Raw genomic sequence first — 10,212 nt, 5'->3', positions numbered from 1 at the left:
ATAGTGTTCCATCACCAAAATATACTACAATATGTTCAGCCATTCCCCAATTGATGGACGACCCTGCATCAATTTCCAATTCTTTGCCACCAAAAAAAGGGTGCCATAAATATTTTTGTACAAGTAGGTCCAAACTGAGGATTTTTGCTATTGGTACAAACATTTATTCTGAGACTTTCCTTAATTTTGTATGGCACATATTTGTATCTGAAATGATTTTGCCCTGATTTCTTCTGATTAACACATTTGATGGCAGGATATTGATAAGATGGATGGCATCTATAGAGGACAACCTCAAAATCATGCAACATGCAGATTAGTTGAAAGAATTGGGGAGGTTTGGCATAGAAAATAGGAGACTTTAACAGATAGAAATATCTCCAGATCTCTAACAGAATATATTATAGAATGAAAGAGAGAAAGGGAGGAAGGAAGACAGAAAGAAAGGGAAGAAAGAAAAGAAGGAAGGAAGAAAAAAAGAAGATAGATGATGGAAAAAAAAGGAAGAGCATTTATTAAACTCTTCCTATGTGCAGATGCTATGTTAAGCAGTGAGGATACCAAAGCAGAAGTGAGACAGACCCTACCTCCAAGGAGCTTATATTCTAAAAGAAGGAGACAATAGATATAGGGAATGGGTGAGTGAAGTTGATCGATATGGTCTTTCCAATAGCAAAGGTAATACTGATTTAATTATAATTCCCAGAGCAAGTGATAAAGGGTGGTGGTGGTACGAATATATTAGAACCCATTTGGGATTCTAAAACCTTAAATTTGATTTCTATAGAGATCTGAGTTTATACAGGTTTTAATAACTATAATACTAAGAGTCATAACTAGAATAAAACAATGAGAGCTTTACTTTGTAAAGGGTGGAATTATGGCTGAGACTAAATGTATAATTCATTTAGGTCGCCATGGGTTTTATTTATAAAAATCCTAATAAAAGCCTAAATAATAAAATACCCAAGTCAGCTGCCAAATTTTATGGTGACTTAATTGATATAGTAGAGAAGATTAAGAAGAAGAAAGAAGGAGTAGGTTTTTTCTCTCCCTCTCCCTCCTCCCCTCCCCCCCCCATCAGGCAGGGAGATCAGGAGATAAGGGAGTAAGAATTTGGAGTATGAAGGAGGAAGGAATCAGCCTTACTTCCAAAGGGGCTCAGCTAAGATGCCCGAACCTGAAATCAGCTCCAGGGCAAAACTCACCACCAACACTCCAAGATGTCAGAACACTTAGCACGCTGCCAGCCACAGTCGTCTCTCCGGGGAAAGAGAAAGAGGCAGGAAGTGATGTGCCTATATGGATGTTTTTACATTACTTTTCTGCGTCTCATCTGTACCAATGAGGACTTAGCTTGATTTAGGACAGCCCAGAAGTTTGTCCTTTTTTTGGCACATGTCTGTTGAAGGCCATCTCCTCAGATAATTAAATCTTGAGTTTGATGTAGACCTTCAAAATCTTGTTAAACTGAGTAGGGTGGAGAATGTAGAGTTTCCAAGACCTGATTCTGTTATTCCAAGTATCTCCATTATTACTGATCAGGAAATAGCTAAATCACATCTTCTAAAGAATGGTCTGATTAGGGTGGAATAGTTTTAAAATTCACAACTTCAGGGTACTGAAATTTGTAAAGTATAGATAATAATTTATGCTAGCACATAGAAACAACCTAATAGGTCAGGAAAGTAGTCAATAGCCAAGGGAATGCTTTCTTTTCCCCTTCTAGCAGGGTCTTGGGCCTATGGCCTTGGTGCCTCAACATCATCAGTGGGGACATGGTATCTTTGTATAAAGTTAAGCAGTGTGTCATAGTAGATATAAGCTGACCTCAAAACCAGGAAGACCTATGTTCAAGTCTTTCCTTTAATACATACTGGCTGAATGACCGTGGGCACGTCACTTAACAGTGCTCTACTAAGTTATTGATGTAGAGCAAGGTGCCTAGTTGCATTGGTAGAGGGAGTTTCCTCACTTGAGAAATTCCTTATACTAAATTAGTAATAGGTCTAGTCCCTGTTCCTATATCAAGTTTTAATGGGTGGTTTTGAGGTTTCCAGAAGAAAACTATGGTAAGGACTTAATGCTGACCATGACAGCAGAAGAGGCTCCTCTGAAAATGTTATTTTTTCCCCCTTTAGTTTCTGTGTCAGTCTACAGTATCTCAATTCACCTGAGGTAGTTCTGATTGAGACAGGTTTAAAATGTGTCATAGGAACTGCTAATTGAAAGTAACTCTGTGGCTGAATCCTCTGGAATTTGAATAGCACAACAACCCCCCCCCCAATTTAACCCCAATTATAAATCTGTGATTTTCATAAATTGAAGCTTCTCTCTACTGTTTTGATTCAGTAATTTTAGTGACCACTCAATGATGCATCAATTTTTAAGTGCATATTTTAAAATGATTTTTAAATATTTATTAAAGTCAAAAGAAGCAATCTAAAAAAACCCAGAATGTTTCGTTTTAACTGTGTATTGTAAGGGCTAGGTAATGGAAGTTAAGTGACTTGCCTAGGTCACACTGCTGAGAAATATCTAAGGCCAGATTTGAATCCAGGACCTCCCTTTTCTAGGCCTGACTTTCCATACACTTGAGCCACTTAGCTGTCTCCAATTTTTATTTTCCTTAAAGTCAACATTTAAATACAACTATGTGTGGACCTCGGAGGATTAGGACTAGAGATAGATGGGGAAATGACTTTTTTGTCTTTGCAGATTATAGCTTTGAATAGACAAGCAAAAGGTGATTAACTTACTCATCTCTAATATTTGGAGTATTGATATTTCTACTACTTACTGTATATTTGTGAGTAAAAAGGTTTATAAACTATATAGTGGCATGAAAGTATTAGCTATCACAATTGAAAACATGTATAGATGACAGGTTGAACTCAGTCTTAAAGATATTTAAGTATATAATTAGGGATATAGACTCTAAGCGATGATCACCCTAGTGCAAATATTAATAGTATGGAAATAGGTCTTGATCAATGACACCTGTTAAATCCAGTGGAACTATGCGTCAGATACAGGGGTAGGGAGGGAGAGGAGGGAAGGGAAAGAGCATGAGTCCATGATTACAAAATCATGGGAAAATATTTTAAATCATCTAATTAAATAAAATTTTCAAAAAAATAAAGTCAACAGCCCCAATCATAAAAAAGACATTTTAAATTTAATTTCATTAATTTCATCAATTTTTAAAATTATTCCAACTGAAGAGTTTTAGAACTATTTCTAAGTTTTTCTTTTTTCTAAGCAGAGAGGAAAGAGGAATTAGTTTTCTACTGTGCCTGCCCCATTTCCCAATCTTTTTGCCTTCAGACGTCATGTCTTTTTTCTTAATGGTAATAATGGCATAATTACCAGAATTATAGAAAATTTAGCTGGTTTATGCACTCGTGTGTCCTGTTTTCATCTTACAGCTTTATCTAGTGCAGATTGCAGTCTTGGATAAATATTAAAGTCACAGCACTATAATCTTCTAAATCCTTTCAAAGGGAACAGTCTCTTGAGTAAATACAAGATAATATAGTACAAACTAAAACTGAGAAAACACAAAGTGGAGGGGACAAGTCAGAGTGGATTGATACTAGTCAGGCTTTTTACAAAATGAGATACCTCTATACTGGTAAGCAGATTGTTTTTTTGTAACAGAACAAACTGAACTCCAACAGTGAATGAGGGCTAGAGTTTGTGAATTATTGTGGCATTTAACAAATTCAAATTGAGTAAACATTTATCAAATATCTACTGTCTGCCAAGAACAGTGGTGGGCACTGGCAGAGATTTAGCCTTTAATTGTTGGCCCCTAGCTTTCTGGAACTTTTAGCCTAGTAGAGGAATATTATTTATAGGGATGATTAAAAACAATATGTGATAACAAAACAAAGTACAAAATGGGTTCTAAAGAGGGAAAATTGGGGAAAACTAGGTGGTTCAGTAGATTGAGAACCAGGCTCAGATATGGGAAGTCCTGGGTTCAAATGTGGCCTCAGGCTCTTCCTAGCTGTGTGACCCTGGGCAAGTCCCTTAATCCCCACTCCCTAGGCCTTACTGCTCTTCAGCCTAGGACCCAATAAACAATATTGATTTCAAGACAAAAGGTAAGGATTGTTTAAAAAAAAAAGAATAAAGAGGGAAAGATGATTATTAACTAAGGAGTTCAGAAAGATTTTTTGAAAGAGATGACATTTGAGTTAGGCTTTAAGGATGGGTAATTATTTGTCAGATTGGAGACTTGGATTGGATAAACATGCCTGATATAGGGATCAGCATGAGGAGAGTCATAGACATGGTAAAGGATGATGTAGTAAGAGGGAAAAGAATAGTTTAATTTAGCAGGAAGGCATGAAAGGGAGTGAGTAATAATGATAACATTATTGGAGAAATCTTGGTTTTGAGGATCTCCTCTTTAGCAAAGTTTGTTAGAAGAACTGAAAATCAGGCAAAAATTGCATTTATGGCATACTCATACAGATCTCTGATATCATTAGTTTGGGAGTTTCCTTCACTGACATAGATAACAACTCGATGCCTATTCATCCTGGATCATCTTTGACCTTGTTCTCCCAAAAGTTCATCCATTGTGACTGAAGCCTTTTTTTCTTTCCCCCTCTATACTAGACTCCCAGTGTCACACTCTATCTACCTGCCATCATGTCCTCTCAAAAATAACAATGACCAAAAAAACCAAACCAATATGTGACTAGTTGTGTGATCCTGGGCAAGTCACATCACCCCATTTGTCTAGTCCTCCCCCTTCTGTCTTAGAGTTTTAACTAGGACAGAAAATACGAGTTTGGGAAAAAAAAATACAAAGCCATTGCCAATCAGAATTGGATGTGAACTGTTTACTTCCAGCGAATTCAAAATGCTTCGGCTGTTTTGAGGGTTTAATCTTGGCAGCACAACAGCTGAGAATGTAGTGATGAATAAAAGTCATAAGACACTCGAGATGTGATTCTGCGGGATTCATTCACACCCATGACTCACAGGTCTTTTGAAGGCATGGAACTTTTAAATGTTGCCAATGACTGGCACACATCCTATGGGATTGTTTAACACAGGTGTGAATCCTCAGTCTTGATACTGCTCGTAATCGGGCTGTGAGGTTAATCAAGTGAATGGATCCCTCCTAATAGTATGGAATGCCTTCCAAAGCCCGGATGGGAAGACCCAGGTTCAGAGACCCAGCTCAGGAGCTCGCTAATCTCATGACCTTGGGCAAGTGGTGGCCTCTGCGACTCCCAGTTTGTGTTTAGAATGAAAAGGTTGTAGTCAATGCTAAGATCCTTTCTCAGGGTTCCATTATTCTAGGACTCTTGTGACTCTTCCAGCAATGTTTCCAGCACTGGTTTCTATCTATAATGTGGCCTAAAGGGATGTTTCTTGATGAGTTTACTTTAGTAACAGTGTCTGGAAATGGATAAAACATGGCAACTGTTACTAAATAGTCAGGACAAAAATTTCCCCAGGAGCTAAGTAAGGCTTTTAATATGGAGGCATGGTTGAATTGACTAAGAGATAGAAGTCTTGGTGTGTTTTATTATTTCACTGAAGTATATATTAATTTCTTTTTTTATTTTAATTTTTCAAGTTAATTAATTATTTTGCTTTTAAACATTAGTTTATTTGGTCAGTTTCAAACATTATTCATTGGAAACAGAGATCATTTTCATTTCCTCCCCCGTTCCCGCCACCCCTCCCATAGCCAACGCTCGATTCCACATGTGCCCTTGCTCTGAATCCATTTCCATGTTGTTGGTATTTGCATTAGGGTGCTCATTTAGCGTCTCTCCTCAATCATATACCATCCACCCCTGTAGTCAAGCAGTTGCCTTTCCTCGGTGTTTTTACTCCCACAGTTTGTCCTCTGCTTGAGGATGGTGTTTTTTCTCCTAGATCCCTGTAGATTGTTCAGGGACATTGCATTGCCACTAATGGGGAAGTCCATTACGTTCAATTATACCACAGTGTCTCAGTCTCTGTGTACAATGTTCTCCTGGCTCTGCTCCTTTCACTCTGCATCACTTCCTGGAGGTTGTTCCAGTCTCCATAGAATTCCTCCACTTTATTATTCCTTTTAGCACAATAGTATTCCATCACCAACATATACCACAATTTGTTCAGCCATTCCCCAATTGAAGGGCATTTTCCATTTTTTTGCCACCACAAAGAGCACAGCTATGAATATTCTTGCACAAGTCTTTTTCCTTATTATTTCTTTGGGGTACAAACCCAGCAGTGCTATGGCTGGATCAAAGGGCAGACAGTCTTTTATCGCCCTTTGGGCATATTTCCAAATTGCCCTCCAGAATGGTTGGATCAATTCACAACTCCACCATCAATGAATTAATGTCCCAACTTTGCCACATCCACTCCAGCATTCATTACTTTCCTTTGCTGTCATGTTAGCCAATCTGCTAGGTGTGAGGTCATACCTCAGAGTTGTTTTGATTTACATCTCTCTGATTATAAGAGATTTAGAACACTTTTTCATGTGCTTATTAATAGTTTTGATTTCTTTAACTGAAAACTGCCTATTCATGTCCCTTGCCCATTTTTCAATTGGAGAATGGCTTGATTTTTTGTACAACTGGTTTAGTTCTTTATAAATTTGAGTAATTAGACCTTTGTCAGAGTTTTTGTTATGAAGATTGTTTCCCAATTTGTTGCTTCCCTTCTAATTTTAGTTACATTGGTTTTGTTTGTACAAACCCTTTTTAATTTGATGTAATCAAAATTATTGATTTTACATTTTGTGACTCTTTGTAAGTCTTGCTTGGTTTTAAAATCTTTCCCTTCCCAAAGGTCTGACATGTATACTATTCTGTGTTCACCTAATTTACTTATAGTTTCCTTCTTTATATTCAAGTCATTCACCCATTCTGAGTTTATCTTGGTGTAGGGTGTGAGGTGTTGATCCAAACCTAATCTCTCCCACACTGTCTTCCAATTTTCCCAGCAGTTTTTAACAAATAGTGGATTTTTGTCCCCAAAACTAGAATCTTTGGGCTTATCATAGACTGCCTTGCTGAGGTCATTTACCCCAAGTCTATTCCACTGATCCTCCTTTCTGTCTCTTAGCCAGTACCAAATTGTTTTGATGACCACTGCTTTGTAATATAGTTTGAGATCTGGGACTGCAAGGCCACCTTCCTTTGCATTTTTTTTTCATTATTTCCCTGGATATCCTTGATCCTTTGTTCTTCCAAATGAACTTTGTTATGGTTTTTCTAATTCAATAAAAAAAGTTTTTTGGAAGTTCATTGGGTATGGCACTAAATAGATAGATAAGTTTGGGTAGGATGGTCATTTTTATTATGTTAGCTTGTTCCACCCATGAGCAATCAATATTTTTCCAATTGTTTAGATCTAGTTTTATTTGTGTGGAGAGTGTTTTGTAGTTGTGTTCATATAGTTCCTGTGTTTGTCTCAGCAGATAGATTCCTAAGTATTTTATATTGTCTAGGGTAACTTTAAATGGAATTTCTCTTTCTAATTATTGCTGCTGAAATGGGTTGGAGATATATAGAAATACTAATAACTTATGCAGGTTTATTTTGTATCCTGCAACTTTGCTAAAGTCGTTGATTATTTCCACTAGCTTTTTGGTTGATTCCCTAGGATTCTTTAAGTAAATCATCATATCATCTGCAAAGAGTGACAACTTATTCTCCTCACTTCCAATTTTAATACCTTCAATTTCTTTTTCTTCTTTAATTGCTACTGCTAGTGTTTCTAGTACAATGTTAAATAATAAAGGTGATAATGGGCATCATTGTTTCACTCTTGATCTTATTCGGAATGCATCTAGTTTATCCTCATTGCAGATGATGTTTGCTGATGGTTTTAGATATATACTGTTTATTATTTTTAGGAAAGGTCCTTCTATTCCTATACTTTCTAGTGTTTTCAATAGGAATGGGTGTTGCATTTTATCAAAGGCTTTTTCTGCATCTATTGAGATAATCATGTGATTTTTGTCGGTTTGCTTGTTAATATGGTCAATTATGTGGATGGTTTTCCTAATATTGAACCATACTTGCATTCCTGGTATGAATCCTAGCTGGTCATAGTGGATAACCCTTGTGATAACTTGCTGGAGTCTTTTTGCTAGTATCCTATTTAAAATTTTTGCATCTATATTCATTAAGTAGATTGGTCTATAGTTTTCTTTCTCTGTTTTTGACCTGACTGGCTTTGGAATCAGTAATATATTTGTGTTGTAAAATGAATTTGGTAGAACTCCTTCTTTGCTTATTCTGTCAAATAGTTTGTATAGTATTGGGATTAATTGTTCTTTGAATGTTTGATAGAATTCATTTGTGAATCCATCTGGACCTGGGGATTTTTTCTTAGGGAGTTTTTTGATGGATTGTTCAATTTCTTTTTCTGATATGGGGTTGTTTAGGTAATCTATTTCGTCCTCTGTTAGTCTAAGCAATTTACATTTTTGTAAGTATTCATCCATATCACTTAGATTGCCATATTTTTTGCCATATAATTGGGCATAGTAGTTTTTAATGATTGCCTTGATTTCCTCTTCATTAGAGGTGAGGTCTCCCTTTTCATCTTGGATACTGTCAATTTGGTTTTCTTCTTTCCTTTTTTTTTAAAAAATTAGACTGACTAGTACTTTGTCTATATTATTTGTTTTTTCAAATTACCAGCTTCTAGTCTTATTTATTAAATCAATAGTTCTTTAACTTTCAATTTTATTGATTTCTCCTTTGATTTTTAGGATCTCTAATTTAGTCTTCATCTGAGGATTTTTAATTTATTCACTTTCTAGTTTTTTAATTTGCATGCCCAATTCATTGACCTCTGCCCTTCTTACTTTGTTTATATATGAACTCAAGGATATAAATTTCCCCCTGAGTACTACTTTGGCTGCGTCCCATAGGTTTTGAAAGTATGTCTCATCATTGTCATTTTCTTCAATGAAGTTACTAATTATTTCTACGATTTGTTCTTTAACTTGCCAGTTTTGGAGAATTGTATTTTTTAATTTCCAATTAATTTTTCATTTATCTCTCCATGTACCCTTACTAATTATTATTTTCATTGCATTGTGGTCTGAGAAGGTTACATTTATTATTTCTGCTCTTTTGCACTTGTTTGCAAGGTTTTTATGCCCTAATACATGATCAATTTTTGTGAATGTACCATGTGCTGCTGAAAAGAAGGTATATTCCTTTTATATATTAATTTCTGAAAAAAATACTGAGGCTTTCTTTGTAAAATAATACTACAGGAAGACCTCATTGATCAAGTATCAAGAAATAGGATGTTTCATAAGATTATTCACTTACAAAAATGAATAATTTAGAAAAATGCTTTGTGTGATAATTCCTGTATAACCCAGATTGCCAGGTCCGGAATGGGGGAGGGAAGAAAGGAGGGAGATGATCTGGATCATATAACTTCAGAAAACTTAATGTTGAAATTTGTTATTACATGTAATTGGTAAAAAAAAATTAAAAATTAATCAAATAAAAAGAAATAGAGTATTCTGCATAAGTGAATTTGTGGGTCTGGCTGGTAGCTTAGTGCATAAAAAGCCAGGCTTGGATAGGGGAGGTTCTGGATTCAAATGTGGCTTCAGATACTTCCTATCTGAATGACCCTGAGTAGGTCACTTAATCTCAATTGTTTAGGCTTGACATCTCTTCTGCCTTGGATTGAGATTTAGTATCAATTCTGAGACAGAAAGTAAGCATTTTTAAAAAATGAATTTGATATTAACTTCCAATTTCCTTGATAAGTACCAAAAGATAGAATAGAGACTGGACTTGTGTTTTCACTGGGAAAGAGAATTCCCAGGTGAGAAAGCTTCTGCTACCAATGGAGCTGGGCAAGCTCTCTGTGATTTATATTATAAGAGAATTGCCTAGAGGAGAGGTATCAAATTTGGGTGCCCACTGCTCCAATGGACCAACAAAACTCTGACCCATATTAAAATGTAATTGGGGGGAAACTGGGTGGGTCAGTAGACTGAGAGCCAGACTTAGAGATAGGAGGTCCTGGGTTCAAATCTGATCTCAGACACTTCCTAGCTAGGTAACTCAGGGCAAGTCACTTCACCCCACTGCCTAGCCCTCACTGCTCTTCTGCCTTGGAACCAATACATAGTATTGAATCTAAGACTGAAGGTAGGGGTTTTTAAAAAATATAATAGTGAAATGCTTAACAAACTAAATAAAA

Source organism: Monodelphis domestica, chromosome 7, assembly GCF_027887165.1.
Source record: "Monodelphis domestica isolate mMonDom1 chromosome 7, mMonDom1.pri, whole genome shotgun sequence".
Classification (NCBI taxonomy): Eukaryota; Metazoa; Chordata; class Mammalia; order Didelphimorphia; family Didelphidae; genus Monodelphis; species Monodelphis domestica.
The sequence above is the reverse complement of the archived record's forward strand: the minus strand, read 5'-3'. Positions refer to the sequence as shown.